Here is a 10,778-nt window from a genome sequence, read left to right on the forward strand (position 1 = left end):
AGAGAGCCGTGGTCAGGGCAGATGGGGGGTTGCAGCTGGACTAGGATACCGGACCTCCCCACCTGCTCACTGACTGACATCTTTGGGAGCTCCCACTTCTGAGCTCCCGGGGGAGGGGCACTTTGGAGGTGGCACTTTCCCTGTGTCTTCTGTTCTAGAAGCTTCTGTGACCCTCGTGACATCGTGACTCTTCTGCTTGTCGAAGCACAAACAGGCCCAATCCCTGATTTGGGGCCTCCTGCGCCACAGCACGAGGAGGGGCAGCTCCAGGTGCTGGGGAACCCACCCCCCGCCCACACCAGGAAGAGGAGGAGGAGGAGGCACCGCCAGCTCCACTGCACACACCTCCTCACGCTGCGTGCACTGGGCAGGAAGCGAGAGGGCGTGCACCATGCTGGGGTGTGTTATGGTGCGTGGGATGTGTGGCCATGTCCAGGCGTGTGCACCCTCATGAGCATGCTGTGTGCACCATGCACGTGTGGCTCTGCCCTGCATTGTGCATGCAAGGAGGCATCTGCACGTGTGTGGTGCACTGTGTGGCGTGTGGTGTATTGTATGCATGTGTGCATTGTGAGCTCAAGTTGTATGTGTGTGGTATGTGTGCATCAGTGCACAAGAGTTGTGTTACATGTGTATGTGAGACTGGCATGTGCACATGTGTGAGTGTCCTGTGCGACATGCACTGCATACACATGTGCCACATGTTATTTGCATGCACTGACACGTGCATTCATGTGTTGTGCATGACAGTGTGTTGTGCATGTGTGCACATGTGCAGACATGTGCTGTGTACCAATGCATGTGTGTGGCATGATGTGTGTGGCGGGTGCATGCATTGTGTGTGCACTGTGCCGTGCATGTGTGTACATTCATGTGCTCACACATGCTATTGTGGCACATGCATGTCAGCTGTGAATGTGTTGTGTGTGGCATGCATTCATGAGATGCATGTTGTGTCTTATGTGTACACGTGTCTTTTATGTTGTATGTGAGACATATGTATGCACCATGTGGCATGCATATGTGTAGCATGTGGAGCATGCACGTGTTTCATGTGATGTGTGTGTGCAGTCTCACTGGCATGCGTGTGTCTTCTGTGAGGTATGCACACATATTCATGGCATGTGCACGCATCACATGCGGAGCATGTGTTGCATGCATGTGTATTGGTTGTGGGATGTACATGTGCAGCACACATGTGTGACGTGTTTGTGTGTGTGGCACACGTGTGTGGCACACGTGTGTGGCTGTGTGTGTGTTGGGCTCGCTGACCCCTTGGCTACAGGGGCCCTCTCTGGCAGCCAGGAGTGCTCAGGGCCGCCTCTGTCCTCACCATCCCCTGGGGTGAGCCAGGTAGGTGGGTGTCCGTGTGGAGACTTGACCGTCCCCACCCAGGTGGGCTGAGGAGAGGGGCGCCCGGGGGGCCTGGGCCATGCTCCCGCTGCTGCCCACCCCCGCCTGGGATCGTCTCTCAGGAGCTGGGGCGGGTGAGGGGCAGCAATTGGCAGTGCCCTGGTGGGGACCACAGGTACAGCCGCTGCCTCCCTGCCCTCCCTCTGCAGGGGGCCCTGGGGTGCGCTGGGCGCAAGGGCTGAACAGGTGCTGTGGGAGGTGGCCTGGGACCAGGCCGGCCCTCCTGCTGCTGGAGAAGATGGTCCTCTCCTGCACTGTCTAGCCAGCCTCCTCCCTCTGCCTGCCGTCCGGGCAGACCCTCCTCGGCGCCCGCCCGCCCCCTGCTTGGGGCACACCCCACCAGCCCCTCATGCAGCAGCCCCAGACAGCCCGGCGCTGGCAGCAGGACAGACAGCATGGCCTCTGCACACGACAGCTGGGGCGTCTAATATGTCTCATCTATTTTTTTCTTCTTTAAAAAAAAAGGCAAAAAACAGCACAAAAGCCACAGTTTGGGGCCCAGCCTGGCTCTGTGAGTCCCCTCTAGTGGGGACCACCTGCAACTTCACCCGCCTGCAGTCACCTCTTGGGCCGCCTCCTCCCAGGTCTGCACCCCGCCCCCCTCCTGGGCTGGCTCTGGCCTCCATGCCTCCGCAGGGTCTGGGCCACCAGGGCCACCAGGGCCTCTGCTCTGCACTGGGGCTCTTAGTCTCCTCTGCCGGAGGAGCGGGAGCAGCCCCGGTGCCCTGGAGCCCTCAGCTTGGGACCAGCACCAGGAACGGAGGACTCGGCCTCCTCCTGCCTTGGCCCGAATGCTGGGCCACAGGCAGAGCCGGGGCCTGAGCTTGGCTCCACTGGGGTCCTGTTCACTCACTCAGGCCCCATCCCGCCTGGCCAGCACCAGCCAGGCCCAAGGGGGATGGGTGCCTCCGGGGCACGGTGGTGCCCTTCACTCGGGGGACAGGCCAGAACAGCTGGTCGGGGTCAGAGGGTGACCAGAGCAGGGGCCGCAGGCTCGGCCAAGCCCGCGCCCCCTTGCCCTCCCCATCACGCTCTCACCCGCGGGGCCCCGCTCCCAACAAAGAACTTTCTCGCCTGGGCTCTGCCTGGAGCTCCAGATGGAGCTCGAGGTGCCGGAGGCGGCGCAGAGTGCCAGGGAGTGGGGCCAGGCCACGGGCGAGGAGAGGGCACCGCCCCAGCCCTCAGGAGGGACCTCTCCTGTCCCACGGGCCCCTCCGGACACTGCAGGACAGACTGGACACACGCCCTTGCTTGTTCTAATCAGCCATGAAATCTTTGTAACTAAGTGAAAAAACGGTTTCCCACACGGGTCTCGCCATTCAGCAGGCCAGCAGGGGACACATGCGATGCCGGCAGAGGGGACAATGCATGGGCCGTGGGGAGGCTGGGCGCTCAGCACTGCCCCCAGCACCCCTTCAGCCCCAGCCCTGGTCCCATGGCCCATGGCCCTCGCCCACGGCCCACGCTCCGCCCACGGCCCTGGCCAGGCCAGTTATCTGGAGTGTACCGGCGGGCCGTGAGCCAGGCCTCACGGGGGCGGGGGATCTATTTGCGGGGCGTACAGGAGCTGGCCGGCCAGAGTGCAGGGACAGCTGGGTGGGGGAGTGTGCCGGAGACGGGACTCACCTCCCCCAGCCGCCTCTCTGGGGAGACTGCCTAGAGAGAGGACTGCCCCCCAGCCACAAGTCTGCCACCAGGTGGGGGCCTGGGCCTCTGGAGCTTTAACCCCCAAAGGCAGCCCTGACAGGCCTGGCACATCCTGAGCCACCACAGGCCATGGCTACCAGAAGCTGCCCCTCTGCCCTGCAGCTCCTCCTGTGCCCAAAGAGGCAGCCCCCAGCGTCTGTTGGGCACAGCTGCTGCAGCCCAGGACAGGGTCCAGATGGGGAGCCTCTGCCAGCAAGGGCTGCTCCCTGGGGGCCACCAGCCCAGTGCGGCCCTACCCGAGGGCGGCTGGCCCTCGGGCCCTGAGAGAGGAGCCATCCCTGCCCAGTCCTGGCAAGTGGGACCCCCAGCCTGGGCAGCAGCTCCAGCTGTCGCTTCCACTGAACTGCCCAGCAAGGCACCTGCCCTGGGTGATGCGGTTTGCTGGAGGCGGGGGAGGGGGGCCAGGGGGGCAGGCGGCCTTACCTCTTTACCACTGGCCCCTAATGATGGTGCTGGGGGCCGAGGGGAGGGCCGGGAACCCAGGGGAAGCAGGGGTGCAGGCCCGCAGGTCTGGAATGAGGCTGAGGGGGAAAGACCTAGAGACCAGGTGGAAGGAGCGGGGGAGACACGACAGGCCCAGGCGGCCAAGCGCACATTCCAGCCTATTCCCACCGCTCCTCCCCCTCCCTGGGCCAAGCAGAGGGCAAGTCTGTCTGGGGTGGGGGGGAGGTGGAGAGGGGCAGTCAGCTCTCCCCTCTGCTGGGAGGTCTGGGGTGGGGAAGGTTGGGGGGGGGGCAGAGGGCGGCCAGCAGCCCTGCAGCTTCCGGGCCATGGGGAAGCTGTGCATCTACCGGGGTCACCCAATCCTCCCGCCAGCCTCTCCTTGGGCTGGGGACCAGCTGCCTGCTGGAGGCAGGGCAAAGTTGGGGGGTGGTGCTGGCGTACCCGCCCCCTCTCTGGAAACCCTGCCCTGGGCCCCCCCAGAGACGTCCACCACTGGAGCCAGTTTGAGACCAGGCCCGCACCAACACCTGTTCGGACATCTGCAGGGCCCGGGTCAGCAGTTGGGGGACTGCCCCACTGTCCAGCCATCAGCCACGTGGGAGGCCCCTGGGGGGATGAAAGAGCTAGAATTTTCCAGGATCCCACATGGCTGGGGGGGGGGCGAGAGGAGGACATGGAGGGTGTCTCCTCAGAGGGCTTGTGGGAGCCTCTGACCCCACAGGCCCTACTTCAGTCCCCCTTTCCTGCCCCACGCCAGGGCAGGGAGCCTGCGGAGCTCCCAGGAGCAACACGGGGGCGGGGCAGGGTGCTGGCCCACGCAGCCCCCTGAGCTGGGACCCTCTCTCCGCGCCATCCCCTCCATTCCCAGGACCTGCTCCCCGGCCGCCGCCGGCCGCCGGGGCCTCCGCTCAGAGAAAGCCCCTACTCGGGCGCCTGCCACCCCGGCCCGCGGTTCGCGGCTGACACGGAGGCCGCTTCAGGCTCCAGCTCTCCGGACAGCGGCCCTGGCGCCCCACGCCGAAGCCTCAGACCGCGGCAGGTGCGCGGCGGCGGGAGGAGAGCGTGTCCGCAGCGGGAGCCGGGTGGGCGGCTGAGGCCAGGAGCCCGGGGCCGACCAGCCGGGCCGGCAGCACGGCCGGCGGCGGCGGCTCTGAGGCGCTGGCACCCGCCGAGGGCCCCCGCGAAGTGGCCGAGCCGGCCGGCGGGGACCCCGCCGCCGGGGCCGCCACCCAAGGGGCCGCGCGGGGCGCGGGCAGGGGGCGCCGGGGTCGCGGCGCGCGAGGGCGAGGGCGCTGCCACTTACCAGGCTCGGCGGCGCGCTCCGTGCAGCCGTCCCCGTCCGCGCCGGGCTCCGGCGTCCGCCGCGCGCGGTCACCGGGCCGAGCGATCCACAGGGAGCCCCGCCGCATCCAGGTCCCGCAGGCCGCCCGCGCTGGCCCGGTGCCGCGGGCCCTCGGCCTGCGCCCGCGCCGCGCTCCCAGCTCGGTCTCCGGCCGGCTGGCGGGCAGCAGCGGGGCGCCGGGGCGCGGGGCGGCCGGTCCCTCCGGCGCAGCCGAGCGCGGGCTCCGTTCCCGGCGCGACTTCCCGGCCCCGCCGCGGGATCGGCTTCCTTCCGTCGGCGCCCGCCGCCGGCGCGCTCACGGGGCCATTTCCTCCGGGAGCCCCGGCTCGGTCTTCGCGGCTCGGCGCCGGGCGCCCGCGGTCCGACTCCCGCGCCCGCCTCCGGCCGCAGCTTCCCGGCGACTGCGCGCCGCCCCCCCCCCACCCGCTCCCCGCCGCTCAGCGGCGCCTCATTATCATGGAGCCGCGCTTAACCCCCGCGCTGCCGGCCCGCGCCCGCCCCGCCCCGCCCCGCCCCGCCCCGGGACCTCCCGCCAGCTGTCAACAAAGGGGCGGCGACGGAGGGGGCGGCCGCCGAGCGGCTGCCCGACAGCCACCTTCGGGCCCGGGCGCGGGGCTGGCCTGGGATCCGGGTCGCGGCCAGGGGCGCGCTGCGCCGGGCAGGGGCTGGGGGCGGGCCGGCGCTGAGGGTGGGGCGCGGCGCCCCTCCCCAGCATCACCTGTCACGAGCCGGCCGCGCAGCCCCTCTTCCTCCGGAGCCTAGCGCAGAGGAGGCTGCCTGCCTGCGAGGTCTGAGATGGGGACCCGGAATTGGTGGGGACCGTTTCCTCTGTAGTGGATCCCACAAAGCCGGGAAGCTGAGGTTTGGTGCTGTCACTGATTGTTTACGTCTCAGACCTGGGCCTTGCTGGGATCTCCGCAGCCCCTCTGCGGCCTCCGGGAGGTGTGGGCACCTGAGGCACCCCTGCATCCAGACCCAGGAGCCCTGGGGGGCCAGAGGTGGCCCTCCATACCTTATCCACACAACCCAGGGGGAGTTCTGGTGCTGGCAGGCCTCCTGCCTCGCCTCCCCACGCAGAGGGTCTGTGTCTCTGCCCCTGGGCACAGGCTCTGGGGAGGTGGGGTGCTGGCGGGTGCCCCAGGGCCCTTAGAGGAGGTGCACCTGAGCAGCCAGGCCTCCCAGGGCCCCCAGGCTGCCTCTCCGCACTGCCCTCTGGCGGCCACAGCCCTGGCCCTGCAGACAGGCTGCCGCTCTGGCCTGCCAGAGCTGGGGCTGACAGGTCTTGGAAAAAGGGGGAACAGGAGAAGACCCAGGTTACACTCCACCCACAGAAACGTGTCCTCCTGGGGAGCTCTGGCTGCCAAAGGGACGTCCGTGCTGCTTTCAACCTCGCAGTGCAGCATTGTGCCCTGGGGGCTGGGGCTCTGCCACACTGCCCCCCGCCCCCCCCCCACCGCCTCCCTGCTCATTGCTGGCCCCTGCAGTCAATTCCCACAAGTGCCCATGGCTATCCTCTCTCTGCAGGTGGATCTGACCCCCATCCAGGCAGCCCTGTCTCCCCTCTTATCTCAACACACCAAATCCAAGCCTCAGTTTATGAAGGAGGGTGATTGGAAAAAGCTGCCAGCTTTGTGGGTCTGGACCTGGCTGCTGCCCATCAGGCAGGGCAGAAGCTTTGCAAACAGCTGACTGATCATGCCGGAGGCCCTCGCAGGCCTTGGGGTCACGTCCCTGGCTGGGCCTTCAGAGAAGCTACCTAGGGGTAACACAGTGAGTCTAATACCTCTCCCCAGCCCTGGCCAGAAGGGAATCATGGAAGGAAGAAAGGAAGCAGGGTCCCCCACTCACCTGTGCCTCCCTCCCCAAATAAAGGGAGGGACCTGTGGGGAGACACAGGCAGGGTGACCCTCTGCGAGGTCTGAGGGGGCCCCCGTGGCACCTCTTACCCCACCACCTGGCCCCGGGCTGCCGAGCCCCTGCACTCCCTGAGCCCAGCGTGCCCATCTGTGAGACGGGTTTCTGCTATGACCATCACACATGTGGACACTAGCACAGAGCTGGGGTGATAGGGAGAGCGGTGAAGGGCTCCAGCCACTTTGCCCTGATCCGCTGAAGAACTGGGTCTCACGGGTGCTGAGCAGGCCCTTCAAGCACAGGGTGAGCTAGGCAGGGGGTGCCTTGCTCCTTTGAGCCCCGAGCACAGGGCGGGGGCCTCTGGGAAGCGGGACTGTGCTTCCCCTGAGGGTGTGCTTGTGGACATGGGGTCAGGGCTGGCCCCTGGGCAGTGGCACACTCATTTCAATCCAGTCCTCCATGGCTGACCTCCCAAGGACAGTCTGACTCCCCACCCCAGCAGCCCAAGGTCACAGGTGGTCAGCAACATGGTCGCCTGGAGACCATGTCTACCTGACATCCGTGTTCTGTCCTCTTCTGAGAGGGAGAAAACGAGGGTCTGGGTGCTAGGATGGGAGGCACCGGACTCCGTCATGTCTCGGCCGCTATGTCCAGCGAGGGAGCCCAAGCAGAGGCTCTGGCAGGCCCTGCAGCTTCCACGGGGTGTCAGGAAAGTGGCCCCTGTGCAGGGAGACTCCTACACCCACTCTCTGCCCCGCCCCCCCACTGTGGCCCTTGGGGAGGGGGATGGGTTTGCTGGGCTGTGCACACCACCCAGCCCCTGCATGTCCTTGCCTAGAGCCTCTCCTGGCCGTACAGTGCCCTGGACCCCAGAGCTGAGCCCACACGGCCTCCTTGTGGGGGAGCAGGCGACAGGGCAATGGGGAGTCAATAGAGGGGGCCTCCCGGTACCCCCTCTGCCCACTTCCCAATGCCCAGCTCCATGCCAGGCGCTCCCTGGACACGGGTGATGGAGCCAGCTGCTTGTGGGTAGCCTGTGTCCTGCCGGGCAGAGCCGAGCACTGGGGCCTCCAGCCAGGCAGGTGGGGGCAGTGGGGGTGGCCAGAGGTACAGTTGCCACCCCTGCGAACTCAGCCAACGCAGGCCACCCTCACACCCAGGGACACCTCAGGCCTCCTCCCCCTCCAACTCTGCGGCTGCAGGTTCCTGGTCACAGGGCCCAGCCAGGAGCAGGTGATGCTGAAGGGGCCTTCTCCCCATGGCAGGCGCTCCCTCCTGCCCAAGGGGTCTCTGGTGACTGGCCAGAGGAGTCAGGACCTCCTTGGGCCCAGAAGCGCAGCTGCTCAGGCCCTGTGGCTCCAGTGTGACCCATACTGGTCAGTGTGTGGTCCTCCAGAGGCCCCACAGTGGGTGCAGGGCTCTGGGTACACAGAGCCTGCAGGGAGCCTGCCTGCTTGAACACAGTGTCTGTGGCATAACCCCCGTCGCATCCCGCCCCTGGTGAGGGGTCATCCTTGTCTCTCGTATCCGGCTCTGAGCAGGCATTTAAACCCTCTGGGGCCGGAAGATGACTCCAGAGCTCCTGGTGCGGAGATGCATCAGTACCTCCAGCTGGAAAAGTTCTCGGTCTCCAGCCTGAATCCCCTGTGAACCCCATCCAGGGCCAGGGTATTCTCCCACAGCCCGGCAAGCGGCTCCTCCCCCTGCCGCCTCTTTGCAAAGCAGGCGAGTGAGCAACTGAGGTGCCTGCCCCACACAGCTCCGCATACAGCCCGGCGAGGGAGGAGACCCCGAGGGGCACTGCCCGCACCCTATGGGCTGCCCGCATCCCAACTCATGGCCGCCCGCACCCCAGCTCATACCAGCCCAGCCCTTGCTCCCCACACCCAGCTCAGCCTTCGCCTGAGCAGAGTTTTCCCTCCTCCCACACGGGAGCCAGGGAGACCAGAGCAAGCCCCAGAGCACACAGGGCTGCTGGCCGTGCATGCCTATGTGTCCACAGGTGTACAATTATGTGCCCCTCTGTGCAGAAACCTTGTGTGTGCATGTGGAGTGTGCACACAGGTACACACATGGCTCAGGGCACAGAAGGGTGCACACAGTATGGCAGCACACATGTGTGCACTGCAGTGTGTGCATGCACACATATGTGCATCCATGTGGCTAATTTTGTGTGTGCACATGTGTGTGTTGAATGTGCAGTGCATGTGTGTGTACATGTGCAGTGTGGTGTTTGTGCATGTGCTGTTGTCTGCAGCAGTGTGTGCACGGTGTGTGCACATATGTGCACGGCATGGTGTTTGCGTGTGCAGTGGTATCTGTGCCTGTGTGTGAGCTACCTGTGGCTGGATGCTTTCTTGGGTTTCAGTGATGGCTTCATTCTGAGGTGACCCCTGAGAAGAGCCGAAGGCTGAGGCCGCACCCTGCTGCGTGCAGGCTGCAGCGGGGCAATGCTGGAAGCAGGTGCTGGGGAGCCTGTCCTGGCCCCGCAGGGCACAGATACCTCCCCCCAGGCCATGAGCCAGGAGAAGGCTGCCCCAAGCGTCCATGCCCTTCTCAGGGCCAAGTGATGGGGAAGGGCACCCTGGGATGCAAGAGCGGGACACTCTTCTCTCTCTTGTCACCCTCCTGGTGCAGGCAGGAAGCCAGCAGGGGTCTGGTGGTGGTGGCACCTGGCCAGGGTGGTGCAGGGTCTGCTACCCCCCGTGGCTCATGGAGAAGGATGGTGCCTCATGGCCAGTCTCATGTCACACCGGCGGCACCTGGCGTCAGCTGCCGCACCTGGGCTGGGGCCTGGCAGGAGCAGCCAGAGCTGCTTTTTGAGGCCTCTGACTCTGGCTGCACCTTGGGGTGCTCTTGAGCCCTAGGGCCACTTGGGGGCCTTTCTGGGGAGCCCTGGAGGCGTGTGGCAGGGCGGCGATGTTCTGCAGGTGGATGTTGTGGGCCCATCTGAGTGGGGTGGGCTGACTGTGCCTCCCACCGACTCTAGATGGCCGGCTGCATCCCGTCCTCAGCCACACTGGTGTGGGGTCGAGCCCTGTCCCTGAGTCTGGGTTAGAAGACCCACAGGGACATCTGGATTCGGGGCCTGGGAGCTCAGCCGTCTCTTCTTTTAAAAAAGCTGAGAAGCTTCTGGGCAATGCTGACACTTCTTTGGGCCCTTGCACAGATGGCCCTGGCCACGCTCGCAGGGAGGTCAAGGGGAGAGCCGGCCCGTCCCCCACATCCTGGCAGCTCCCCAGGGGGCACCGGCTGCTGAGAAGCAAGTCGAGCGCCCACCACTTCAGATTCTCCAAGTTTCATCGATTTGCCTTGGAACTATGTAAATATTTTTACATAATTTTACAACAAACTACAAAAAGCAACTTCTAAAATTTTAGAAAGTAAAATGAAAGGGAAAGAGCAATTAAATGCATACCCATGTGGAGCCCAATCATGCCAAGCTGCAGCGCCAGGAGCTCAGAGGCCATAGGCAGGGCCTCCAGGGCAGAAAGCAGACCCGAGGGAAGAGCAGGGGAGGCTGCTGCAGCCAGGGGCCCAGGCTGACCAGAGAATGAGCCCCGTGGCCTGCGATGCACAACCTGCCAAGGGGCCTGGGACACCCGCTGTGAGGGCCCTGGAACACTGCCAGCAGGGGCCCTAGGACTCCCACTGGGAGCCCCCCCCCGCCCCGCAAAGATGCAGTGGCTCAGGGTAGAGAAGGCCAGACGTGTCCTGCCTGCAGCCTGTTTGGAAGCCAATCAATAAAGGCCACACCCCAGCTGGATGTGAATTTAAATAAAGAGCAAATAACCGTTAGGGTGAGTGTGTGGGGACCTCGCACTGGAGCCTCCATCCTGTCCCAGAAGGCCACACGCCAAGTGTCTACATTCCATTGGGCAGCTTGAGGGCAGGTCCATGGAGCCGGGACGTGCCCTGAGGCCAGGACACCCACCGCAGCTCACAGGGGGAGGCTGCGCGGCTGGAGATGTCCATGGAGGGCAACTGAGCCTGGGTCCTCACAGAGCCCGCAGGGGCA

At 65.4% G+C, this 10,778-nt stretch overlaps 1 protein-coding gene across 1 annotated transcript in view; it reads right to left on the bottom strand.

Annotated features, from left to right (window-relative positions):
- Positions 1–4,900, bottom strand: part of PLXNA2 (plexin A2) — an 82,518-nt gene extending 77,618 nt beyond the window's left edge. Inside the window, exon 1 of the mRNA XM_037497572.2 lies at positions 4,868–4,900. The gene's annotated coding sequence lies outside the window, so the exon portion shown is untranslated. The remainder of the gene's footprint in view (positions 1–4,867) is intronic.
- Between the last annotated feature and the right edge of the window lie 5,878 nt (positions 4,901–10,778).

Source organism: Talpa occidentalis, unplaced genomic scaffold (genome assembly GCF_014898055.3).
Source record: "Talpa occidentalis isolate TD23 unplaced genomic scaffold, MPIMG_talOcc4v2.1 talOcc4.8, whole genome shotgun sequence".
In the NCBI taxonomy this organism is placed as follows: domain Eukaryota; kingdom Metazoa; phylum Chordata; class Mammalia; order Eulipotyphla; family Talpidae; genus Talpa; species Talpa occidentalis.